A 14,777-nucleotide genomic window follows, 5' to 3' on the forward strand; every position below is an offset into this window, starting at 1 on the left:
CAATGAAAACATGTTATTCTGTTAAGCGACATAGGCACATAAAGTCTGGCATATTTTATTCTGAATTCAAAATTGAATTTGGGATTTCTTTTCATACTTTCAACACTTGGCAAATTAGGTAAGGAAGTAGAAAGAGAGACCTCTCCCCTATCTTCCAACACATTTTGTTTAGTTAGAACTCGACAGAAAAATGCAGATGATGCATTCAATGGCTTGTGAAGGAACTGTATATTTAGCTCAAGTGATCTACTGATAGAAGAAGCCTGCTTTTTAGGGTTACCAGAGTCTTGTTTGTCAAGTATTCAAGTTTTTTAATGACTGACCAAAGACAAAAAAATGATTTCCAGTAGTGAGAAAACAGAGAAGCAGCCTGGCCTAGTGGGTAGACCAGGAGCCTGGCAGTCAGAAGGAGCTGGATTCTAATCCTGACTCTGCTGCTCATCTTCGGGGTGACCTTGAGCAAGTCAAATCACTTCTCTGGGACTCAGTTACCTCATCTGTAAAATGGAGATTAAGGCCGAGTCCAACCAGACTATCTTGTCTCTATGCCAGTGCTTAGGACAGTGTCTAGCACAGAGTAAGCATTTAACTAATACCATTAAAAAAACTTTAAACAATTTCATTTTATATATCCATCCAATCATATTTATTGAGCATTTACTGTGTGCAGAGCACTGTACTAAGCGCTTGGAAAGTACAAATCAGCAACAGAGGTGGTCCCTACCCAACAACAGGCTCACATATCTGAAACTAATTAATTTACCACCTGATGCAAATGATTGATCATCGAACCCACATTCTTTTCCTCTTAATGGTTAAATAAAGGGTCTTAAACTTCAGAATACAATTGAACGGGTCCCCCAGCTTTCTTTGCTTTTTTTGGTGCTCCAGCTGCAGGATGTGTCCCAGCAACAAACTGACACCTGAGAATCAGCATTCCACACACAGGTGCTTCTGGGCATGAACAGACTGTAAGCTCATCGTGGGAATGAACTTATTAACTGTGCTTGTACTGTATTCTCTCAAGGACTTGGTGCTGTGCTCAGAACACAGTAAGCACTCAATAAATACCACCGATTGAGTAGAAGTCAGGCTGAGGGGGATCTTCCTGCTGTTGCGGCATGGAGGGAAGAAATGACTCCAGACTGTAAGCTCATTGCAGGGAAAGTGTCTACCAATTGTTATGTTGTACCCTCACGAGTGCTTAGTTCTGTGCTTCTGCACATAGTAAGCACTCAGTAGATACAGTTGACTGATTGACTGTTCCCTACAGAGCCTTGCCAGTACATCCACCTGTCTACTTGTTTTGTTGGCTGTCTCCCCCTTCTAGACTGTGAGCTCGTTGTTGTGTAGGGACCGTCTCTATATGTTGCCAATTTGTACTTCCCAAGCGCTTAGTACAGTGCTCTGCACAGAGTAAGTGCTCAATAAATACGATTAAACGAATGAATCCTGCCCTCCCCAGCCCATTCCCTATTTGACAAACTCCGAAAAGCCGGCTTCCCTCAGTCTTCCCAGTCCTGGGGCATGGGGCCTAATCATTTCATTCCTGCAGCAACCTTGGGAGGTTTATTATTCTTCAATCTCACAGATGAGGAAATTGGCTCCCAAACATGAAGTCATTTGCCTAAAGCCACACATTCACGATGTGTAGATTATGACAATTTCTACCACTCACACACCTAGGGATAGCTTGCACAGGGCTTTTTCATCCGCACTCTGGCTGCCAAGGCAGAAGCAGCATTTCTCAAGAGGTTCTCGAGCCCAGCCATTAAGGGACTGTTTGGTTAAGAATTTGGTTATAAGCTTCTCGAGGTCAGGAGCCAAGCCTTGTTATTCCATTAGATATTCCCAGGTGCCCAGGTTCCTGATGGTTACACAGCAAGTGCTTAATCAATATGATTACTATAATAATAATGGCATTTATTAAGCACTTACTATGTGTAAAGCAATGTTCTAAGTGCTGGATTACTACTACTACTGTTCTAGACTATGGATCAGAGACAATAGCTACATTTGTATGTAATAATAATAATAATGATGGTATTTGTTAAGCGCTTACTATGTGCAAAGCACTGTTCTAAGCACTGGGGGACACAAGGTGATCAGGTTGTCCCAATTGGACTCACAGTCTTAATCCCCATTTTACAGAGGAGGTAACTGAGGCCCAGAGAAGTGAAGTGACTTGCCCAAAGTCACACAGCAGTCAAGCAGCATGGCTCAGTAGAAAAGGGCCTGGGCTTTGGAGTCAGAGGTCATGGGTTTAAATCCCAGCTCTGCCAATTGTCAGTTGTGTGACTTCGGGCAAGTCACTTAACTTCTCTGGGCCTCAATTACCTCCTCTGTAAAATGGGGATTAAGACTGTGAGCCCCCCGTGGGACAACCTGATAATAATAATAATGGCATTTACAGTGCTTAGAACAGTGCTTTGCACATAGCGCTTAACAAATGCCATCATTATTATTAAGTGGCAGAGCAGGGATTAGAACCCATGACCTCTGACTCCTAAGCCCAGGTTCTTTCCGCTAAGCCATGCTGCTTCTCAACAATAACAATCGGCAACTTGTTTTTCAGAAGAATTTAGGGCGGATCATTAACTCATTCAAAGGATGTGGGGATTCTTCTGTTTATTGTGGCATTCATTTTACATAAAGTGAGTCAATACACTAGTGGTCCAAAAGAGTTAATTAACCCTCCAAAGTCCCTTTGTGACTACTATCAAGCACTTAGTACAGTGCTCTGCACACAGTAAGCGCTCAATAAATACAATTGAATGAATACTATCAGGGAGTAACCAGAGGCATTGACTTCTAATGGTAACTGTGGATTTTGTTAAGTGCTTACTATAGGCCAAGCACTATACTAAGCCCTGGGTTTAGTACAATCACTGACCCACATGAGGCTCACGGTCTTAATCCCCATTTAAAAGATGAGGTAACTGAGGCACAGAGGAGTTAAGTAACTTGCCAAAAGTCACACAGAAGACAAACGGCAGTCAAGATTAGAACCCAGGTTCCTTCTGACTCCCAATCCTGTGCTCTATCCACTAAGCCATGCTGCTTCCCATCAAGTTTTATTTTAGATACAACTGCCCTCACAAGATACACCTTCAGTAATTTTAACCGACAACTTGTCTGCAAGTTTTTTTGAGCTGTGACATGTATTATGGCATGTATTTTGATGGCTCCTTATATCTTTTCCTCTTTTCAGCAACTGCCTTTGTGCTAATTTTCAATTACCGTTAATTTCACTTGCATTTAAAGTAGGCTATGCAAATGAAATTGTTTGCAGCAATTGGTACTTTCATTGCCACATAATACCACCACTGATGAAAGACTTAACCACCTGTCTTTAAAAAAACAAAAAAGAGAAAGTCAAGAGACCCAATTCTTACCAGACAGGCACCTGGCAATCATGCTAGTATAGGGTTAGTTTCTCACTCATCCAACAGTGGAGTTCTAGGAACTGCAATTTCCTCCACAGCATTTCCTGGCTCCTCCCTTTTCTTTCCAACCCCCCTCCTGATGCAGGTGTCTGTCACATCCTGGCTAAACTACTACATCAGCCTCCTCACCGGTTTCCTGACTCACCTCTCAGCTCTCCAGCCCACAGTTCATTCTTCAGTTCAGATAATTTTCCTTACATGTTCTCTACAGGGTTCTTCTCACCTCATGAACCTCCAGCTGTTGCCCATCTCTCTCCATGATAAGCACAGCCTCCTGACCATTGGCCTTAAAGCTATCATTCAACTTCCTTCCCCTTGCTTGTCCACTCTCTTCTCTCAGTATACTCCAGCTCACACTCTTTGCTCTTCTCAAAAGAATCTACTCACTGTGCCTTGTTCTCATCTTTCCCCATCTCTGGCTCCTTGGTCACACCCTTGCTTCAGTAGGGAGCTTCCTCTTGCTTCATAGAGCCTTCAAACAACACCTCTCCCCGTCTTCAAATTCCTTCTTAAATTACATCTCCTTCAGGCTGTCTTCCCCAGTTAAAAATTCACCTCTCCCCTGGTTTTGTCCCCATAGTCACCACTGCAGCTTTTGGCTCCAACCATGTACTTATGAACTTACAACGTCAGGTTATCTTTTTGTATACTACTAAAATACCTACTGAGTGCAGAGCACTGTACCGAGTGCTTGGGAGCATACAATACAACATGTTCCCTGCCCAGGAGTAAGTTTATATCTCCTTTCCTTCTTCCTCCGATACGTAAATTATTTTAGTGCAACTCCCACTTGTCATGACAGTGACACTCGGAAAATGTTTTTACTCTCACCCTTGTCATCTCTTTTCTGCTCTGCAGATGGAAGTGCTCAGTCGATCTCGAAAACCATGTCACGCAGAGCTGGTTACAATTTCAGCTAAGCATAGCATGCGATGATGTTATCTTCCAAAAATGAAATTCTTAAAAAGGCTTTATTTTTGAAAGTGGTCTAAGGCAACTACTAATAATGATGGTATTTGTTAAGCACTTACTATGTGCAAAGCACTGTTCTAAGTACTAAGTGTCTGAAACCATATTACAGCAATTGTTCAGAAAATCTTTAGGCAGCTTTCTCTTCTTTCTAATAGGATCATACTCAAATAAGATGCTCCTGATGGTGAAAGCTACCTGTGACTGAATGATTGAGAAGACCAGGGCAGGACACACGGTCCAAGCCACATTGTGTGCACAAAAACGTTGTCCTTAGTTGTGTTGCCATAATAATGGTGACAATTATTAAGCACTTACCAAGTGTGCCAAGTATGGTGCTAAGCACTGGGGTAGATCCAAGATAATCAGTCCCTGTCCCACCCTGGTTTCACAGATCTGCATGTTTGATGAACATGATAAACCAACCAAGTTGTCTCCAGCTACAGTGATTCAATCTGCAGAGCACCAGAACAATGAAGGAATCTTCCCAAACCCACGTTTTTGAATCAGAAGTCAACAGAATGGGTGAGGAGAGAGACAGGGTCAATGCCCCCCACACCATCACCACACCACCATGGCCACAATGACTCCACCCTTTTCTGAATCAGGTTTATCATCCCCAGAACATTCAGGGATACAAGCCTCCTCCCAACTCCCAAGATTGACAAGAGTGGCCGGTATTGGGTAGGAGAAGAAGAGAGGGAAAGAAAGTGTTAAAGGCTGTCCCTAGGGCAGGACTAGATTGGCAAACTTTGTAATGAGGAAAGTGACCTTTGACCTTCTCTTTGTCAGCAGAAACTTTGTGGATTCCCTTTAAAAGACCCCCAAATAATATTGGTCCCAAGACTGCACCACAGCACACATTCAGATTACTACGTTAAGATGAGGAAGTCAATCAATCAATGGTATTTACTGAGCACTTCCTGCATGCAGAGCACTGAACTAAGGGCTTGGAAAAGTCTGATACAAAAGAGGTGGTGGACGGGCTCCCTGCCCACAAGGACCTTATGGTCTACATAGGAAGACAGAAATTAAAATAGTTTAGGGATAGAGGAAAATTAAAAACAGTCATAGTTGATATGAAAGGATACCACTTTTGAAATTTCAACAGCAATAGTCACCACTCTCTCTACGCCACTCAAGTTACGGAAAATGATGCATTCTGAGGGCAATTATCCTTGTCAAGTTAGATTCCCATTTTTACTTCTTCCTCCTTTTCACTCTGGCTACTAACCTTCTTTAAGGACTTCCGCCGGAGGATAGGTAAGGAATGGGAAAAAAAAACCAACCTCAAAAGTAGGTCATTCTTCTCACTACTGGCAGTTCTCAAAGTTCAGTGTTAAGCAGGGACTTTAAAATTATCAGTTAAATGAGGTTTGAGGTTTACGTGCAGATTTCATTAATCCTTGCTCTTCCAACTCACGTCAATCATCAAGAGAGTTAGGTTCCTGTGATAAATTCTAGTCCATCTGATTTCCCTGCTGTCCAGAAGTGAATCCCGCAAGCAGCAATATTGTGCATTCCAATTAAAAAGCAAGAAACCTGGATGCTGAAATCATCTCTAAAATCATCATTGAAATGTTTATTAAATGACTGTTTGCATAAGGATACTGGGTGCCAAATCATTTTCCTACCTGTTTTAAAAATCTGAAATAGACAAGATCGTTTAATTCATTCATTCAATCGTATTGAGAACTTATTGTTTGCGGAGCACTGTACTAAGCACTTGGAAAGTACAATTGGGCAACAGATAGAGACAATCCCTTACCCAACAACGGGCTCACAGTCTAGAAGGGGGAGAGTAAATCTGAGTAAGTCTTTTGCTAACGTTTCTAATTGTTCTGCTGAAAACCTGCTTTGATTGATAGCAGATTTATATTTATTTTGTTTTCCATTTGCATGTAGAGGTTATTAATGATAATAGTGAAGTATTAAGCAATGGGGTTGATACAGTTTGTGCAGATCAGAAACTGTCTCTGTCCCACATGGGGCTCACAATCTAAGTAGAAGAGAGAACAGCAATTCAATCTACACTGAATTCAGTAATGAAACTGAAGCCTGGCCTGGCACATAGTAAGTGCTTAAATATTATTAAAAAAAAAAATAAAAATGGCAGGATGTAGATAAGAACCAGTCCCACAGTCCTGTGTTCTTTCCATAAGCAACTCTGCTTCTAGGGTAGAATATATATCTTTGACTTAAAAAATAAACACCACCGAGTCTCATTATATTTGGTGCCAGGCAAATCTCTTCTAGTGTTAATCTTGGCTGTGTAGGTTGGGGTTTGGTCTTATCTGAGTTTCCTCAATTGTAAAATGGGGATAAAAAAATTACCCACTTCACGGCAAGCATGTTATATGGCTTAATTAGTAAATGTTGTGAAGTTGACAGGCTTTATTTTATTATTATTTAGTGCGACATTAGGGATTTTTTTAATGGCTAAAAGCTTGAAGGTCAACCATTTGACATAAATTACCAAGAGGGAATTTCATTCTGACAACTGTGAGTTATTAATATGAGAGTGTAAACAGTAAATGACCAGTGGAATTTGAAGAAAGCCTGTCTAATTCTGTTTGACATGCTGAGTCCTGATGAGATCCAATTTTCAAATGGAAAAGAATTCATGCCAATTTCCTGGGTGCTAAGTGCTTTTATAGTAAGAATTTGTATCTAAAGCCTCATATTGGAAACTAAGTGTACTAACTGGAAAAACTGTTAAAATAGCAAACCTGATGTGTGGTGGTTAATAGTTTCCTTAAACTGGGATTGAAAGGGAAAAGACTGTTTCAAATTATTACTAGGGACAACAAAGTCAAGCAAATAAAAAAGACAGCATAAACCACCCTGCTTTGTTCATGTAAAATTAACTTCGTTGAAATTTAAACCACTATCTTTAAGCCTCATCTTCCTTTCAATTTCCAAGCATTCTCTCTCCCAGGCGGTATAGACGTCACTCTGAGGCCACCAAGTAGCAGAATGAAAGACTGACGGCCATTTTCCAGTGGGATAAAAATACCGCCAATTCTAAAAAAATAGTCAAAGGGTGTAAAGGGCTGAGGCCATCTCCCTGCCTGCCGATTGATATCTTGTATTTCCGACTGAGTCAACTAGTCCTCCTTGGGTGAAAATGCCGAAGAACATGTGAACTTATTTTCTGAACAAGGTTGAGATTCAAACCACAGCAAAATGCCATCACACCCGAGGTTTTGTTTGTAATCAGAAATTAAATACCTCATTTGTTGTTTTCATTTTAGGGGGGTAGAAAATCATACGCTTAAAGAGACCCAAAAATAATAATGTACTTCTGTTGAGGTTTGTTTTGCAATTTTGTGGTTGACAGTCAATTTAGGAGCTATTTTCAATGAAACCTCTGAAGGTCGGCATCATGTAGGTTTACATGCCATTTACATTCATGTTAGTCAACATCCCAGTAGGGTAGTACTGGCCTTTTATCCTGCAACATACTTCCTCTGTAAAAATATTCGTCAGAGCCAAGGAAACTGCATGTTGTCACAAGGAGCTTGTTATGTAAGGGCATTTATAACGGGACCTCAGTCCAACAGTGGGAATCCGAGTAGATTAAGTTGCAAGAAGTCATTTTACAGGGCGGAAGGGTATTATTATTAGAATGTGATTTTCACAGAAGATTTGGTTTATTACCAGTATGATAGACATTGTCAACTTCAAGGCGACGAATCAATTACAAGGTATATTCACTCACAAAGTCCGGTCAAATGGAAAAGGGCGTTTGCCCCGACAGGTTTGTGTCAAGGGAACAATAGTCAAGATTTACGAGATCCTACACAGAGGATTATCTCCAGTGGTGGAAAAAGTACCTTAGCACACACATGCAGAGGTGCCAACTCGTCACTTTGAGTGCAGGGGCAAAAGGGGAATGGAGCCGTTAATGGGTGTGGCCTTGGAAAGTGCAGTTTTCAGGGGGCAGGCTTTCCATAATAAACTACAGAGAAAATCTGAGGATGAATAATTGACTGTACGATTTCCAAGAGCAAGTAATATAAATAATTACAGGAGTAGGGAGAGGAAGAGGAGCTAGAACTTCCCTCTCGTTTCTTCTCGTGGGGGCTTGAGGGTGGTTCTCGTTCTCGCCTGTCCTGCCATCGACCCCTGGCGCACGTCATCCCCCGGGCCTGGAATGCCCTCCCTCTGCCCATCTGCCAAGCTGGCTCTCTTCCTCCCTTCAAGGCCCTACTGAGAGCTCACCTCCTCCAGGAGGCCTTCCCAGACTGAGCCCCTTCCTTCCTCTCCCCCTTCGCCCCCCTCTCCATCCCCCCATCTTACCTCCCTCCCTTCCCCACAGCACCTGTATATATGTATATATGTTTGTACATATTTATTACTCTATTTTACTTGTACATATCTATTCTACTTATTTTATTTTGTTAGTATGTTTGGTTTTGTTCTCTGTCTCCCCCTTTTAGACTATGAACCCACTGTTGGGTAGGAACTGTCTCTATATGTTGCCAACTTGTACTTCCCAAGTGCTTAGTACAGTGTTCTGCACATAGTAAGCACTCAATAAATACGATTGATTGATCGATCTTGGGCAAGTGACTTTACTTCTCTGGGTCTCTGTTACCTCTTCTGGAAAATGCTTAGTACAGTGCTCTGCACACAGTAAGCGCTCAATAAATACGATTGAGATTGATTCTGCATGAGAGTTTGGTTCTCGAAGAATCCAACAGCCAGGTAGACTTGACTGACACGGCTCTCGTGGGAACAACCGTTCCTTCCCTCCCCCAAAACGCTGTCAGAAGAATGTTCTCTGATTTCTCAGCAGCATCCTTCCTAAATGTGTCATGAAAACGTGTTTTATGGGCCAATTAACGGTCCTCACAGATCCACCCCAGACTCCTAGTCCGGAGCTAGGCAACTCCGTGAGACTCTTGTCACATTCAGGGCCAAACTGCTCCTGCCACCCCCACAAGGCATTGACTGGCTTTCCCCACCTCTTCAATTGAGCAGTGTGGCTTAGTGGATAGTCAGAAGAACCTGGGTTCTGCCACTTGTCTGCTGTGTGAACTTGGGCAAGTCACTTCACTTCTCTGTGTCTGTTACCTCATCTGTAAAATGAGGATGAAGACTGTGAGCCCCATGTGGGACAGGGACTGTGTCCAACTTGAATAACTTGTATATACCCCAGTGCTTAGAATGCTGCTTGACGCATAGTAAGTGCTTAGTAGAAGCTTAATACAAGCCTACTAAGTAGAAAACTAGAAGAAGTAGTAATAGAAGTAGAAGCCTAGAGACAGCATGGCTTAGTGGCAAGAGCACCGGCTGGGAAGTGAGAGGATGTGGGTTCTAATCCGCACTCCGCCACTTGTCTGCTGTGTGACTTTGGGCAAGCTACTTCTTGATGCCTCAGTTACCTCATCTGTAAAATGGAAATTAAGACCATAAGCCCCATATGGGACAACCTGATTACCTTGTATCTACCCCAGCGCTTAGAAAGGTGTTTGGCACATAGTAAGTGCTTAGCAAAGGGAGCTCAGGAGGGACAATCTGTCTATATGCGAGTCAATACTATTGATTGATTATTAGGTGCCTCCACGATATCTTTTGGAGCTGTGTAAAGAACTGACAGAGTGGAAACACCAGAATCAACTGTGGAATCAGAAAGATGTAAAATGGTGGTGAAAGCAATGATAATGGCTATGATTACTAGGGTGCAGTAGATGAAATAGCAACAATCTCAAACTTTGAGGGCAAAAACAATGACTTGACTTCTCCAGCTGAATATCCATGGTGAGAGATAATAATAATAATAATAATAATAATGGCATTTATTAAGCATTTACTATGTGCAAAGCACTGGTCTAAGCACTGGGGAGGTTACAAGGTGATCAGGGTGCCCCACAGGGGGCTCACAGTCTTAATCCCCATTTTACAGATGAGGTAACAGACACAGAGAAGTTAAGTGACTTGCCCAAAGTCACAGAGCTGACAATTGGCAGAGCCGGGATTTGAACCCTTGACCTCAGACTCCAAAGCCCGTGCTCTTTCCACTGAGCCATGCTGCTTCCCCATCACCCTTCTGGAGTTCCAATCATATTAATTGAGCGCTTATTGAGCATATACTATTTGGGAGAGAACAATATAGCAGAGCTGGTAGCCCCATTTCTGCCCACAACGAACTTACACCATGGGGACATGCTGGAGAGACAAGACTGATCTGAGTTTTTTCTCCAGTGTCTGGAAGACTATCATGAAAGGAGGGCTGCACAAGCAAAGCGATTTGAGAAAATCATACTAAGAATTCAAGCAAATCCTGGATTTTTGCTTCAGCATTTCAGGCGAGGCAGGATTAGTTCAATATGTGGGTTCTTTTCTGATTTATCCAAATTGCCTCTATTTTTCACCACTGCTTTACAGAAGAAAACGGAGAGTCAGAATATGAATATTTCAAACAGCAACCAAAGCTGAAGCAACAGGGAAAGAGTAGAGAAGGGAAAATGGGAGATGAAAACATGAATCCTATTTCCTTTCAGTCCCCCATTTTTTTTGTCTTGCTGTTTTCCCTGTTCCCTTCCTATGATAAACCAGATGCTCTGACTTATCTGCTCCGTCTTCCACTTCTCTAAGAAAGTCCTTCTATTTGATTTTGAGTTAATAGTTTAAGGTGACGGATACTGGAGAATTCCTGCTAAAGAACATTGCTTGTTATTTCAATCTTTTCATTAGAATCGAAACAATGCGGGAGTGGGTAAAATCTTCTATTCAAATAATATTGTTGTCTTTCTCTTCAGTGTCTTCTGTGTAATCTCTCCTCCTAACACAGCGCTCAAAGGGCATTAAAAAAAGTTGCTGAGAACACATAAAGTTGCAGGAAAGAGAAGCTAAGTTTACATGTAGCTCCATTAATCATTCCACATTGCTCGTGTATCATAGCTGAAGTCATGGTTTTGATTTACACTCAGTATTTGTAATCCATCTCATAACAGTGTAAGTCAATGGTGTTTGAACTTGGCAAAGGGAGGCACTTCAAGAATTCCACTGGAATAAATCAGCAAAAGTTTTAGTGAATTGGAAGTGATTTTGTCTGGACTTTGAAGAAAAGAGAACGAGAAAAAAAAGACAAGCCTTTCTTGTCACCAGAAATGACCTGTGTCTATCACCAAAGTACTCTGCAAATCAAGAAAAAAAGCTAAAGAAAAAGGAAGAATCTTCTTTCATATTTGTCTAACGAGAAGACTGGTTGGAAAATGAAAAAATGAAAGGAAAGAAGGTTAAACAGAAGCAAATCTGTCAGGTGACCTCATGGGCCAGAAAAGAATAAAAAGACAAAATAATCTGTGAGCACAAACCCATTTCTGGGGGGAAAAACAGACGAGAGAGCAATAACAGGATTGAAGCCCAAGCAGGTCTCAATTCCTCTTGGGAATGTGGCTTTATTATCTGCTTATCATGAGGGGGAAAAAAAAAAGAAATGTGCAGAAGAACCTGATTTGCATGTATCCACCCTGACGCTTAGTGCCTGGCACATAATAAGTGCTCAAATACCACAATTATTAACTCCCTCTTCGTTACGGTAGCTTGTATTACATTATTCAATCAATCAATACAACAGGGTTAGTAGACACGTTCCCTGCCCACAATGATCATGATACAGCAACTACATTTCAGAAGAGGTTTCTCTGTGCAAAGTCACAGAAGATAGTGAAAGATATTCAAAGACTCCAAATGATCCCAATTTTCTTCTCTAAAATGTCCCAACTCCCCTGGTGACCAAGACCAAGAAATGCTAGGTGTGTACGGTCCGTTCATTCACTGGAGACTTTTTACCCTAATGCTTTAAACTCATTTGCAGAGGTTAAAGATTAGGTAATCTGAAGAGAAGAGGAAAAAAAAAAAAGAAAAATTCATTGCATAATGAAAAAAAGTCAATGCTTGTTGCCTGGTAGAGGGAACAAAGAAATACTGGAGGAATGAATGCCTTACCTCACATACAGGATGAAGAAGTACACGAAGAAGAGCAGAAGCCTAAAATGTTAAGCATGTAAACTTTCGCCTAGAGGAAAGAGAAAAGCATCGGATACCGAACAACAATACAGTGATTGATAGGCTTTTTCTAAATGTCCCCTTCTAGGTGGGAAATACCTCCATGAGTCATCCTGGAAATGATGAACCGAATCATAAATAATGGCTGGACAGAAGGTATTTTCCATTTCTCTTGTGTATGCCTTTTCTTCTAAGGAGTAGTCTTCAGGGACCCTCTTCCATCATTGTCAAAACATTCACTTTGCTTCCAGCATAACCCTTCTGGTTTAACTTGTTTCATTTATAGCCTAGGAGCAGACACGAGACCGTTCTGAAGAGTACTGAACAATGAATGAACCAATTCAGTTAAAGAATTGGTCTGAACCTTCACCTTCCACCTCTGTATCAACCACCATTTACCTGCAATGGTGAGTTCTCTCATTAGGGAGGAGAGTTAAATCAGCAGCCTTTTCCCATATGGGGAACAATAAATGGAATATGCCCAGGGGGACAGATGGGTCATTTCTGGGGAAACAGAGGCGAGGAAAAAATATCACAAGCAACTCAAATTCAGGGTAACCCAGTAATCCCTTTGAGGGTAAATATTCCTAAGGAACCTATGGTGGTCAAATAGCTCCTAGAGCAATAATTACTTTATGCAGGAATGTGAGGGAGGAGGAAAAAAAATGCCATCCTCTCTCAGTAAAGCATGAATGCATTTTTGCCAGCTTAACTGGTTTCAGGTAGCTTACCATATGAATCACCTTATTTATGGGGCATCTAGTAGACTGTTTGCACTTGATTTTTTTAATTCTGAAAAGAATCAGTTGTGAAATGAATCCTTTTCAGAACCCACATTCAGGAATTGAGAGTAATTTTTCAAGACTAAAATTCAGAATTGATATTTGTTCCTGGCATTAAAATTAATGCTTTTAAACTTGACTGCTGAAGTCTTTTGAATGGCCTAAAGCTTTGTGGAAAGACAACAGAAGGAACACTCTCCCTGTAGAGCATTAACTATGTTTAAACCCGACAATCTGATGTTCCACATGTTTCTTTCATTCATTCACCGGTCTAACATTTTCTTTCCTATCCTATTTCCTAGGTGACACCCCTCTTGTCTTTCAAATTCCCTTCAAATACGAGACTTCATTTCATGAATCTCCTCTACAACAGTCCTCAAAACGCCATGAAATTCTGCACCTTTGAAATCTAACTGGTAGAGTTTTAACAAATCTTAATTAGCCAAGATAAGTTTAGCCCTCTCCAGGACATAATCGTAGTCAGTGCGCATGACAGAACCGTCCTGTGTTGTAAAGCCGCAGAAGTTTAAACGGAAAACTGCCACAAACCATGCTCCAAATGAAGTGGAATAAGTAAAATATCTCTATTTCCTGGGACTGTTATATAATTACTATCATTCCAATTGTTTTATTATTGTTATCATTACTCCTCCTCCTCCTCAGTATAAGCAAAATTCACAAAGCTATGACGTGCAATGAAGGCAAGAAGAACATCATTCACCAAAACAAATGACATGTTGACCTGTACTCTTATCTTTTCCTAGTTTGGCCAAGGCCAGGGTGTGGGATTTCCATATTATAGGTCTAGGCTTCCACAGCAAATAAAGAACACTTTTAACCAACTTGTAGTTTTTTTCTGATATTCTAATGACATGAATGAATACCCCCATCAGGCCGCACAATAGGGAATTGATGATACCTTTCCTTTCTTAATGACCCTCTGAACGGCCTAAACATACCCTGCCTATGAGGACATTTATCATTAGCAATGATTAAGTTAGATTTACGGAGCCAACCGACCCAGGCTCTCAGATTCTGAAGCTCTCATTAAATTCCCCATGTACCATTTATACAGGATTGCATAGGTACTATTTTTTTTTTCCTTTCTGTTTAGAACGTGCCTTTCTCAAAGGGTAGGTTCTTTCTATTTCTGTGCGCTGTTCCATTTTCTAATGAATCTATCTCATGCTAATTTCCACAGTGCTCCTTCCTCCAGTGGTAGGAATGCAACATGCCTAGGAGTAGCCCTTTAGGAAACCTTGAAGGTCACTTAATTGCTGGCAATGAATACATCCATTCAAGGAGGGTACTCCTCTCATTAGGGCATGAGCCCTTTAGCACCAGTGAGTTTCCCTAAGAGGCTGCCCATTTAACTTGGCCCTTAAAGATCGCATTTCTCAAACGTTTAGCTGTCTAAAGTGTCCCCAGCCAGCACAATTTCAGACGAGACTGACCTCTTTTCAGTAAATAGAATGATTACTTTTAATCCGATTTGTGCCGCAGTTTAATCAGACGGAGAAGAGCGATTAGAGAGCTTGTAAATTTGTCTCGCAAACCAAGG

General features: G+C 41.3%; 1 protein-coding gene across 2 annotated transcripts in view; it reads right to left on the reverse strand.

The window, feature by feature from the left end:
- Positions 1–14,777, reverse strand: part of KITLG (KIT ligand) — an 80,182-nt gene that overhangs the window by 61,076 nt on the left and 4,329 nt on the right. The window contains exon 1 of one of the 2 annotated variants that reach the window (XM_038756392.1): positions 12,375–12,491. The exons of the other annotated variant lie outside the window; for it this stretch is intronic. The gene's annotated coding sequence lies outside the window, so the exon portion shown is untranslated. Of the gene's footprint in view, positions 1–12,374; positions 12,492–14,777 lie in introns of those variants that run through there. 2 annotated transcript variants of the gene reach the window in all.

The sequence above is a fragment of the Tachyglossus aculeatus genome, chromosome 14 (assembly GCF_015852505.1).
Source record: "Tachyglossus aculeatus isolate mTacAcu1 chromosome 14, mTacAcu1.pri, whole genome shotgun sequence".
Taxonomy (NCBI): domain Eukaryota; kingdom Metazoa; phylum Chordata; class Mammalia; order Monotremata; family Tachyglossidae; genus Tachyglossus; species Tachyglossus aculeatus.